The sequence below is a fragment of the Cebus imitator genome, unplaced genomic scaffold (genome assembly GCF_001604975.1).
Source record: "Cebus imitator isolate Cc_AM_T3 unplaced genomic scaffold, Cebus_imitator-1.0 Scaffold386, whole genome shotgun sequence".
Taxonomy (NCBI): Eukaryota; Metazoa; Chordata; class Mammalia; order Primates; family Cebidae; genus Cebus; species Cebus imitator.
Window position 1 is genome coordinate 1845502 of NW_016107701.1, and position 12697 is coordinate 1858198.

Below are 12697 nucleotides of genomic sequence, written 5' to 3' on the forward strand. Positions count from 1 at the left end.
CTGGGATTACAGGCATGCACCACCATGCCCAGCTAATTTTTTGTATTTTTAGTAGAGACGGGGTTTCACCATGTTGACCAGGATGGTCTCAATCTATTGACTTCTTGATCCACCCGCCTTGGCCTCCCAAAGTGCTGGGATTACAGGCGTGAGCCACCGCGCCCGGTCCTCTAATTTTTGTATTTTTAGTAGAGACAGGGTTTCACTATGTTGGCCATGCTTGTCTTGAACTGCTGGCCTCATGATTTGCCTACCTCCACCTCCCAAAGTGCTAGGATTACAGGCGTGAGCCACCACTCCCAGCCTTGTATTTGTTTAGTAGTGACGGGGTTTAATCTTATTGGCCTGGCTGGTCTCAAACTCCTGACCTCAAGAGATCCTCTCATGCTCCCAAAGTACAGGGATTACAGACATATGCCAAGGCATCTGGCCTGAGACAATAAGTTTGTCTTGTTCTAAGCCACATAGTTTGTGGCACTTTGTTACAGCATCCCCAGCAAAGTTATACCCAAGGAATAATCCATTTCATTGTTAAAGGACACAGAAGCTCATGCCCTCGGTCATTCATGAATGTGTAATTAGGTTCTGGCCAGGAACAGAGGCTCATTCCTGTAATCCCAGCACTTTGGAAGGCTGAGATGGGAGGATCACTTGAAGCCCAGAGTTTGAGGCCAGCCTTGCCAGCATGATGAGACCCCATCTCCAGACACAAACACAAATATTAGTTGGGCATGGTAGCAAGCATCTGTAATTCCAGCTACTCAGGAGGCTGAGGTGGGAGGACTGCTTGAGCCTGGGAGTAAGAGGCCGCAGTGAGCTGTGATTGTACCACTGCACTGTAGCCTGGACAACACAGGAAGTCCCTATCTCTTAAAAAAAATAAAAAAAGGGCAGGTGTTTGATTTTGTGTCTTTGTTGTTCTTACTGTTGTTTTTTGAGATGGAGTCTCTCGCCCTGCCCAGGCTGGAGTACAGTGGTTCAATCTCGGCTCACTGCAACCTCCGCCTCCTGTGTTGAAGTGATTCTCCCACCTCAGCCTCCCGAGTAGCTGGGATTACAGGTGTGCACCACCACAGCCGGCTCATTTTTATATTTTTAGTAGAGATGGGGTTTTACCACGTTGGCCAGGCTGGTCTCAAACTGTTGACATCAGGAGATCCACCCGCCTTGGACTCCCAAAGTGCTGGGATTACAGATGTGGGTCACTGCGCCTGGTCGATTTCATGTTTTGGCTGGGTTGGGTCTGGCAGGTGTATGGTTAATAAACCAGGTCTAAATATCTCTAGGCTACCGGTGGCTTGGGCACGCACTGACAGCAATGTTGTGGATGGTGATACTGGCTTCAAACATGGATGAAAACAAGATCTGGTCTTTTTTCACCCAGACACTGTGGGTGAGCTGACCTAGGAGATAAAAGGACACGTACATGAGGCCATGTGTACATCCTGGGAAAGGGGATCCCAGCCCCCCTGCCACCACCCAGCCCACTTGGCCAGCAGCTCTTCCACGTTCATTATAGCTTTTGAGAGGTTCGCTATTCAAAGGAGGATGAATCAAGGAAAGTACAGGGCTGGGGCACAATTCTGTTAAACATGACAAGGAATATACTTTGGTTCAAGAAAACCTATGGCCAGGCACGGTGTCTCACGCCTGTAATCCCAGCACTTTAGGAGGCCGGGGGCAGAGGATCACTTGAGCCCAAGAGCTTGAGGCCAGCCTGGGCAACATAGTGAGACACCTTCCCAACTCCACCAAAAATGTAAAAGAAAGAGAAAAAGATGTAATTCAGGCATTACCCACCTCCAGGTAGCCTTCCTGATGGTACCATACCCAGGTGGGCTCAGGGGCAGCCTCTGTTCTCCGGGCATCAGAAGCTGCCTCCCCCGGTCAGTGGTCCCGGGTCAGCTCCTGCAGGAGTCCAGGCACAGGATGATGGTGGATGGATCAGGACCGAGGGTCAGAGATGCGGAGAGGCAGACAGCTTTGGGACACACTTGGTGAGATCAGTGGGATTTGCTGTAGGGTGACTGTCAGGGTGAAGGGGAGAATTCTGGACCAGCTGTGTCTTCATCTCTCTCTTCCCTCCAATCCCAGGAGAGCAAATGAGGCAGAAGGACTAGCGGGCCCGGCTCACCAGCTCCATCCTCAGAAACTCGAGGATCATCAAGCTCCATGGCTGGGAGGGAGCCTTTCTGGACAGAGTCCTGGGAATCCGAGGCCAGGAGCTAGGCACCTTGCGGACCTCTGGCCTCCTCTTCTGTGTCGCTGGTGTCCTTCCAAGCGCCTACCTTTCTGGTGATGTCACTCTAGTCTCTATGCCGAGCAGTTCTGGGGAAGGAGTGTGGGGGTCAGGAGGTGAGGTAGGTGGAGCCTCCCAGATCCTACCACCCTGTCCATCAAAAGCCACACATTCTGGATCCTGTTCTCTCAGGGTTCCTGCTGTCTTCTGTGTGAACGAATTAATCACATAATTCTGGTGAAGGTGGCAGCGGCTGATAAGGTCTGCTGTTCTGAGAGTTCCAGACTTCTACATGTGGGGACAAGGGTTCAGGTGCAGGTGGGCTGCAGAGGCAGAATCTGGGGTCTGAGTGGCTTCCCTGCTGCTGGTCAGCAGATGTCCACAGCCACCCTGTCACTGACAAAATCCTTGTCCTGCCATTCTGTCATTTATTTCCAATGGCTGTCAGAACACTCTTCCTAAAGCACAGCTGTCAGAAAAATTTAAACATGTTGATGCAGAGGCCAGGTACAGTGACTCACGCCTGCCATCCCAGCTCTTTGGAAGTCTGAGGTGGCTTGAACCCCGGTGGTGGAGATCACAGTGAGCCGAGATTGTGCCACTTCACTCCAGCCTGGGTGACAGAGCAAGACTTTGTCTCAAAAACAAGATGAAGTAAAACAAAACAAAAGGACCACAAATGGCACCAACACCTAGAGCCCTCCCCAGCTGCTCTCCCCAGGAGTCCCCGGGCTCAGCGCTCATGTCTATCACCTTCACAGAAAAGCCTTTCCTGACCACTTTCTCCACCACCACAGCACCCCTGCTCTTGCTAATGCATTCTACACCTGCACCTGACTTTCTCTTTACTTTTTTATTTTTGAAGACAGAGTCTCGCTGTGTTCCCCAGGCTGGAGTGCAGTGATGCAATGTCAGCTCACTGCAACCTACACCTCTCAAGTTCAAGCAATCCTCCCACCTCAGCCTCCTGAGTAGTTAGGATTACAGGCAGGAGCTTCCATGCCTAGGTCATTTTTTTTTTTTGTACTTTTAGTAGAGATGGCATTTCACCATGTTGGCCTGGCTGGTCTTGAACTCCTAACCTCAAGGAATCCATCCACCTCAGCCTCCCAAAGTGCTGGGATTAGAGGCATGAGCCACCATGCCTGGCCATGACCTGTATCTTGTGTGACCCTGTGTCATCCTGTGACTTAGAATCCCTAACCATCTGGGAATGCAGCCCAGTAGGTCTCAGCCTCATTTTACCAAGCCCCTATTCAAGATAGAGTTACTCTGGTTCACATACCTGTGACAAACAGGCAGGGTTATGTTCCAATAAAACTTTATTTACAACAAAAGGTGTAGGCTGTAGTTTGCCAACCTGTTTCGCATCAGCCAGGACATCTTCCTATTCCCAAAGTTTTGATCTAGACATCCTCCCCCAGACCCTCTCTTCCCTGCCTACCCCACCTCCTGATTGGTTCTCTGTATTTTCTCTGGGGGTTCCTTGGTGCACCTGTAATTAGCTGGAATAACTGCATTGGTCATCAAACCTGCTCCTTCAAGAGGGTCTGAGTTCCTCCCACCACAGGGACACGGATGGCACTGATAACCCCAGGGTGTGTGGGAGCCAGTGCCAGGTTGCTCGGGGCTGGCTGTCTCTCTGCACAGGGTAGCCCAACATCTCCTTGGTGGCATTCTAGGTCTTCACGGACCTTCACAATGGCAGCTCAGGCTTTGAGCATCCTGGACACATCCTGATGGGACCCACATCTGTCAACTAGTCTGTGAGCTGCTGTTACAATGATGGGCACCTGGAGCTCTCTGGCCAAAGCCGGCATAACAGTGAGGCCTTCTTGTGGGCTGGATTCCCAGGCGAGGCCTCCCTGCTCGCAAAGCTGCAGATACATGGTAAGGCACTCAGCGCACAGCCCTGGGACTGGGGAGCTAGCTTCTTCCATGCCTGGGCAAGCCAGCAGCCTTAGGCCTGGACCCAGATGGCACCCCATCAAGCCCAGTGTGGCCCTGGGCTCTGGAACAACCAGGACATCCTTGCCCATGAATGGCTTCACCCCCAAGGCAGGCAGATTAGTTTCCTAGGACTTCTGCAACCAAGTCCCACATACCAAATGGCTTAAAACACAAGAATCTTAGCCGGATGTGGTGGCATGTGTGTGTGGTCCCAGCTACTCGGGAGGCTGAGGCAGGAAAATCGCTTGAGCCAGAAGGTCGAGGCTGCAGTGAGCTATGATTACAACACTGTGCTCCAGCCTGGGTGACAGAATGAGACCCTGTCTCAAAACAAAACAATCCACAGTGGATTGAACACCCATCTGTCTTGAATGTAAAGTTATTTTTACTTACTCCATCTGTAAAGATGATTTACTTACTTACTTACTTACTTACTTACTTACTTATTTATTTATTTATTTAACACAGAATCTCACTCTGTCACCCAGGCTGGAGTGCAGTGGTGTGATCTTGGCTCACTGCAACCTCTGCCTCCCATATTCAAGTGATTCCCTTGCCTCAGACTCCTGAGTAGCTGGGATTACAGGCATGCACCACCATGCCTGGCTAATTTTTGTGTTTTTAGTAGAGACAGGGTTTTGCCATGTTGGCCAGGCTGGCCTCAAAGTCCTGACCTTGTGATCCACCTACCTCAACCTTCCAAAGCGCTGGAGTGAAAGTTGTGAGCCACTGAGCCCAGCCAAGACCCTATTTCTAAATAAGGTCATATTCATAGGACCGAGGGTGAGGTGAGTGGGACTTCATTATCTCTTTTTGGGGTCCATGGTTCAGCCCATTATGGGGGAAAAATAAAAGCAATAAGAGGAGCCAGCATTGGCTAAGCACTTACTACCTACACGCCAGGCAAGCTGTCTACACATGAGAGCTCAGTACAGTGCAGCTGTCTCCATCACACAGGGGAATGCCACAGCTCTTAGAGGGGTCTGCGAGCCAGCAGAACCCACCCCCTTCCCCAATCTCACCTCGTCTTCCGGCCCCCAACCCCACCTGTTCCACTTCTTTCTATTCTTTAACACAACAGGTTTGCTGCTGCCCCAGGAACTTGGCACGGGCTGATCCTGCCGCCTGGAGTGCCTTTCTTCCACACACCTGCCTGTGTCCCTCACCTCCCTTAGGTGTTTCTCCAATGGCATCTCAGGGAGGCCTTTTTTCCACCTCCCCATTTCCTCCCACCCTCTCCCCAGTTCTGTCATTTGAACACACCATGTAGCATACAAATACCTTGGTTTCTCATTTTCTCCACACTAGAATCACCAGAATGTGTGCTCCATGAGGGCAGGGATGATTTTTGTCTGCTTTGCCGCAGGGCACATAGCAGGTGTTGAACGTGCATGAATGAACATATGAGGTAGGGTTAGGAATGCCATTCCCATTTTGCAGATGAGGAATGGAGGCTCAGAGAGGTTAAGTCACCTGGCCCAGGCCACACAGCTGGTAATGATGGAGCAAGGATTGAACCCAGAGCTGCTCTCTGACCCCCGTATAGATTACAGAGACCTGGCTCTTGACCATTCAGGACCCCTGGGTCTCCCTAGTCCCCTAGTGCATCTGTTGGCCTCAAACTTTTTTTATTTTGGGGGCTTCGTGCAATGGCTCATGGCTGTAATTCTAGCACTTTGGGAGGCTGAGGCATGTGGATCATTGAGGTCAGGAGTTAGAGACTAGCTGGGCCAACATGGTGAAACTGTCTCTACAAAAAAAAAAAATTAGCTGGGCATGGTGGTGTATGCCTGTAGTCATAGCTACTCAGGAGGCTGAGACATGAGAACCACTTGAACTTGGGAGGTTGTAGCGAGCCAAGATCGCACCACTGCACTCTAGCCTGGTTGACAGAGTGAGACTCCATCTCAAAAAAAAAACAAAAGCCAACAAAAACTTTAGTTTTGGCCCTCAGCCTCCTGAGGGGTGAACGGAGGACTGGATCACATGAGGAAATTGTCCCGTCTGAGCTGACCTCAGAATTTGTTGGAGACAAGTGATGGAGTGCTGGGAGGTCATTCTGGATGAACACTTTCACGCCGCTCTAGTTCCTGGCCCAGGATGCCTGGTGTGGCTGCCCCCAGCCAGAAGTGACCTCTCCCTCCTCCCATGGCTGTCCACAGTCTGATGTCCCCCCTCTTGGGGACACTTTCTGCCTGTTAACATTCTTGGTATCTCTGATAGCCAGGCGCTTCCAGGTGTGGGAATTGTGTCCCCTCCCTCCTCTTGGCCTGCACATAGTAGGTACACGTGGTTGAGTGTGGAATGAGGAAGGAAGGAAGAGTTTCCCAGGCCTCCTGCATGCCCCACAGGTGGTCCTCTCCGATGTGTTACCCCATTCACTCTAGATGCTGACCCTTGAGGCAGGTGGGCTGTGCCCACCTTATTGATAAGGAAGTTGAGGCTCAGAGCTGCGGGGCTTATCCATCCTGCTGGCCGGATGGGAGGTGCTGGAGCCTGGCTGGGTGTCACTTGGGCCTGAGCCATCAGCTGCACCCCATGGGAACCTGGCATCTGACATAGAGTAGGCATCATCTCTTTGCTCGGGGGCTCCTGGACCCGCTGGGTTTCTATGTGTAGCAGTGGGAATTTAAGCAAAAGAAGAAGCTCCTATTGTGAGCCAGACTCTCCTCTTCTGTGGGGGGTGATGGGAGGGATGGGACCCTCCAGCCAGGGCCAGGTGGCTCTAGGTGGGTATCAGTTCGCAGTGGCCCTTTATCGAGAGCAGACCTCATGCTGATTCATCTGCAGGCTGCTCAGAGAATCCCCAAGAATCCCTACAGGGAAGCAGCCTCCCTCAGTCATTCTGAAAGTACTCACTGACCCCCTGTTGTGTGTCAGGAGCTGTCCTAAGAGAATCCCCACACCCAGGGGCTGGCATTCTCATGGAGTGGCAGTAGGGGAGCAGGAACCTAGTAAGTGAGTGAGGTCATTTCGGGATGTGCTGGGAACCCCACTCCAGGGAGATGGATGGAGGATGCCTGGCAGCAAAGAATTGAGAGGAACTTCAGAGGGGTAATCATGGGAGGCTTCTTGGAGGAGGTGTCATTTCAACAACTTCAATGAAAGGAGGAGCCACCCAGGCCTAGATCCTCAGGGACAAATGATGACAGATGATGTCAAGGATGCTCAAAAGGGGTTGACCCCACCCAGCCCCCCATGGGAGCCTTTCCCTTTCCCGATGGTGCTGTGTTTGAGGGTCACAGGGCATGGCCCCTCCTGAAGTCTGCTGTGTTCCTGGGCTGGGAAGGGAGGTAAACCTGTCTTCAGTAACCTGTGCCAATTTCTGTCTCTGGAGTCCTAGACCCAGGCCAACGTGGCCCTCTGTGGCAGGGACGGTGGTGTCAGCGTGGACCTGGCAGCCCTGGTGGCTTGGCCACTGCATGGCCCACTGCAGATGGTGGCCAATGCCAGCCACACAGTGCTTGCACTTCAGAGGCTGGGCCTGCCCTTCTCCAGCCAGGTAGAGTGGATGGGGAAGACCTCCCTCCATATTCTGTCCTCTCTGTCCAATTCCTGGGGTGCAGAGGACCCTGCTGTCCGCAGGGCAGATGGGGAGGGCCAGGCCTTGGGTTTCTCCAGCACTTTACAGTTTACAAAGGCTTCATTTGTAATCGCTGTAACCAGGTCTGCTGAGCAGTCTCTGCCTTTACAATCACAGGGCTGGTGTGGACGGGCGCCCTGGATTAGCGTCTGGCTTCTGATTTGTCTTTATGCCCTGCCGACTTGGGTCAGAATCAAAGCTCCTGCTTGTCCAGTGCCCGCCCCGTGCCAGCTCCCTTTGAAGGGTTCATGGGCATTTGTTAGTTTCATCGTCCCAATGTCCCAGAGAGAGGCAGGATGACCCCTTCCTTACCAAGCGTTTTCCAGTGTTTGGATCCCACCTCTGCTGCTTGCCAGCTGTGTGGCCCTGGGCAAATTCCTTCGCCTCTCCGTGCTCTCATCTCTTAATCTGCAAAATGGGGATGATGATACTACCTATAACGGGAGGTTGTGAGGATTGAGTGAGTTAATCTCACGAATGCCTGAGTAGATGCATAAGAAGCACTTGTGATAAAGATGAAAAAGGTGAGGCTGATGGTGTGACAGTGACCATTATCATCATCAATCATCATCGTATCTGGGTCACAAGCAAAAGTGTGAGTGACTTGCCCAAGGTCACCTAGCAAGCAAGCAGCAAAATAGGGCCTCAGACTTGGTATCAGGTCCTTTCTCATGTGGCCCTCCTGCCTCGGCAGAGGAACCCACATGGGTCATGCCATGGCCACTGTCACTTGGCGTGAACTCGTCCTGCCTGGCTGGCCCTCCTTCTCCAAGAGCCACAGAGTGTATTCCAGAGCAGGCTCCAATGCTTCTTTCACATACACACTCCTATTTCAGATTACCCAGCAACCCCTGCCCTAGTCCACTCTGTGGTGGGAGGAGGGGGTGGCTCCTGGGGGCTGAGGGGGCCAGGATGTCACCCCTCCTGCAAAGGATCTCAGCTCTGTACCCCACAACTGAGTGGGCTGGATACCCCATGCCCCTGACTTCATCTATACTCTACCCTGGACTCGAGCCCAGGTGATGGGGAGCCCCCCGGGGAGCATGTTCTTGGCCGATGTCTGGGCTGCAGCTGTCCTTTGAGTGGGCATTGCCATCCTGAGCTGCAACAGGGACCGACCCCTTGCATCCTCAGCACTCATGAGAGTGTTGGATGAGCCAGACTTGTGGGGCTTGGGGACAGGGACATGCTGGGCTGTAGAGCTTGGCTGGGGTCCCCACCTGGCCTGTGAGTGTCCTCTGGCTGTCTCTCCCCACACACCTCACGGTCTGCTCCTTCCTCAGCTCGTGTTCCTAGGACACTGGGCAGCAGAAGAGGTGAGGTCCTCTCTGCTGCTGACCTGTGATTCTGAGGCCAGCTTGGTCGTTGACGTCCATGTCCAGAACCAGACAGTCAGGTGAGGCCCCCACCTACCAGGAGGAGAGGAGTCGGGGGGAGAAACCATTAGCTGGGCACCTACTGTGCACTGATGCTGGACACAGCACCTCTCAATCCTCTGCTCAGCCCCGCTGCACTGATATGGGCAGGGAGGCTCAGAGAGGGCAAGTGACTTTTCCAAGGTCACCTAGCTATAAAAATCCCTCAATCTCTCCAGGCAGAGCACTGATAAGTTCCTGGCCTCAGAAACTAAGTGCATCCCAGCCTTTAGACACTTACTAGTGATTATGACTGCCCTTAGGGTTGGGGGCCTGGTGAGGTGCTTGGTGTTCTCACACGTATGCTACGTCAGGCACCACCAGCCAGTTTCCACTGCTCAGATCTCAGCAGCTAGAGAGGGAGTGAGGAAGCCACTTGTTGAAGGGGTAAACCAGTGGTTCTAACTTAGGGGCAATTCCCCCAACACCCAGGGACTTTCGGCATGTCTGGGAAATTTCTGGTTGCTACACTGGGGAGGAGGACGCTCTGAGGGTCAGAGGCCACGGATGCTGCTAAGCATCTTACAGTGCGCAGGACGCACCCACAACTGTGAGAACATGAGCCAAGACATCAGCTATGCCAAGGCTGAGTCCCTGGGTTGGAGAAGAACCCGACAAAAGGGTGCAGTGTCCTGGGGTTACACAGGCCTGGCACAGTGGCTCATACCTGTAACCCCAGTGCTTTGGGAGGTCAATGTGGGAGGATTGCTTAAGCCCAGGAGCTCCAGCAGCATAGTGAGACCAGTCTGGGCCACATAGTGAGACCCCCATCTCTATGAAAAGTCTTAAAAATTAGCCAGGTGTGGTGATGCTTGTTGTAGTCTCAGCTGCTTGGGAGGCTGAGGCAGGAGGATCACTTGAACCTGGGAGGTAGAGGCTGCAGTGAGCAGAGATCATACGACTGCACTCCAGCCTGGGCGACAGAGAAAGACCCTGTCTCTAGGAAAAATGAACAGGAAACATGGAGATGATTCCCACCCTGGCCTGAAGGACTGAGGGGAGGGGGGCTATGTGAGGAGCCCTAGGAGGCGGCCAGGGGGTCACAATCCTGCTATCCAGACCCTGCTGGGGCTCCCATGGGACCAACCCAAGAAAGCTCATGGACGGGCTCATGGCAGACTTGCAGCCCAGAGCCAGGCTTAACCCTTGATAGCAATGGGGAAACTGAGGCTCAGAGAGGGGAAACTGAGGCTCAGAGAGGGGCAACCGAGATGCTTGCCTGTGGTGCCAGAGCTAGGCAGAGGCCAAGCTGGGATTCAAACCCAGGTCACCTGGCTCCAGAGTCCAGCCCTAACCAGGACACCGTATGGCCCTTGGGCCTCAGGTTGTGGGAATAGCCCTGCATTGGGCCACTGATGTGATCCTGGCTCTCTGACCCTCTCTTGGGGAAGCTGACTTGGTCCAACCTGGCCCTGGGGGCACTGGACAAGGCAGCATCTTGCCAGCTTCAAGCCCTCTCTTTCCTTCCTTCTAGCAAAGAGCTGCTGTTCTCAGGCTAGCATCGCCTCCCCTCCCTCCTGGGCTGCTGCCCCAGCTCAGCCTCAGTCTCAGCTAAAGTAACTGTGCCCCAGCCGCCTGGCTCCTAACTGGTTCCAGATGCTTGCCCCAGGTGGAAGGGAGCCAGGCTCCTCTGGGGCATGTTAACGCATGCGCATCTGTCTGCCAGCCTGCAGCAGGCCCACGTGGGCCACCCTCAGAAACCTCTGGCTCCAGCTTTCCCAAACACACCCAGGTTTACATTCCTGGGCCAGCCCACAGCCAGGCCCACGAGCCCTTTGGGAGATGGGGGAGGCCTCCTCACCCAGTGCCTGGCGTCTGGTGTTGCCTCACCCAGCCTGGCGCACTTGTAGAGGCTGGAGCTGATGATGCAGCCGTTTGAGCTGAGCCAGTGTCACCCCCATTTCTGCTCTGCAGGGAGAACTAGGGGGTCCTGGGAGTGGACAGAAGGGTCCATTAGACTTAGGCCAGGTTACTCTGTCCCTCTGAGCTGTCGTTTTCTATGTCCAAATCTGGAGCTCCCTGTAGGGTATGCCTAGTGCCTGGCACAGGGCCCAGTGCATAGTATGTGCTCAGTAAAAAACAGGGCATGAATGGGTGAGTGCATGCATGAATGGTCACATCTGCCAACTGGTCATTTCATTTTCCGGCCAGCCACTGCGTTTTGCTAGGCACCCTCCTAGTCCTGGCCCAGGTTGAATTTCTTTACAGAGTACATGCTATGTGCTGGGGTTCTCTGCCAAATTTACACATGATTTTGGAGTTCCCTACACTTCGCTACAACTGCCCAGTCATTCAGGGAACTTCTTTCTTTCCTTATTATTTATTTGGTTTTTTGGGACACAGTCTCCCTTTGTCACGCAGGCTGGAGTGCAGTGGCATGATTTTGGCTCCCTGCAACCTCTGCCTCCTGGGTTTAAATGATTCTCCCGCCCCGGCCTCCTGAATAGCTGGGATTACAGGCACGCACCACCACACCTGGCTAATTTTTGTTTTGTTTTGTGTTTGTAGAGATGGGCTTTCACCATCTTACCCAGCTGGTTGCAAACTCCTGACCTCAAATGATCCACCACCTCGGCCTCCCAAAGTGTTGGGATTACAGGTATGAGTCACCATGCCCAGCCTTGCTTTTGATTTTTAAAATTTCTTTTTGAGACAGGGTCTTGCTCTGTCACCCAGGCTGGAGTGTAGTGACATGATCAGAGTTCACTGCAGCCTCAAGCTGTGGGGTGCAAGTGATCCTCCCGACTCAGCCTCCAGGGTAGCTGGGACTCCAAGTGGTACCACCACACCTGGTTCTGTTCAGGGAGCTGCTTAGTTTTTCCCCAAGTTTTGTTTTGAGTCATTTGAACCTATATAAAAGTTACTGTGGGACAGTGAACTTTGATCAATTGTTAATATCTTTCCATATTTCTCATCTATGTTACATAAATTCACCTCTTTCCTATAACAAGGGTATTTTCTGATTTAACACAATAATTACAGCATTCAGGAAACTGAACATTGAAGTAATACCTTCATTTCATGTACAGCCCATATAAAATTTCCCAGCTTTCCCAATAAGGTTCTTTCAAAAAACTGTTTCATTTTGTTTTGTTTTAAATCTGGGATGCAGGCCAAGATCGCACAGCACTCATAATTGCCATGTCTTTTTAAGTTTCTTAATCTAGAACAGAGGTCTACAGACTTTTACTGTAAATTAAAATGTAGAGGTTGCAGACCCTATGATCGCTGTTACACCTACTAAGAATTGTCATTGTAACACAAAAGCAGCTCTAGACGACATGTAAGAGAATAGGCATGGCTGCGTTACAGTAAAACTTTATTTACAAAATCAGGTTGTGGGCCACATTTGACCCAAAAGCCAGCTCCTGATCTTGAACACTCTCCTTCCACACGCTACCTTTCCTTAACCAATGTTTTATTTTTTTAACTTTTTATTTATTTTTTTTTTTTGAGACGGAGTTTCGCCCTTGTTACCCAGGCTGGAGTGCAATGGCGCGATCTCGGCTC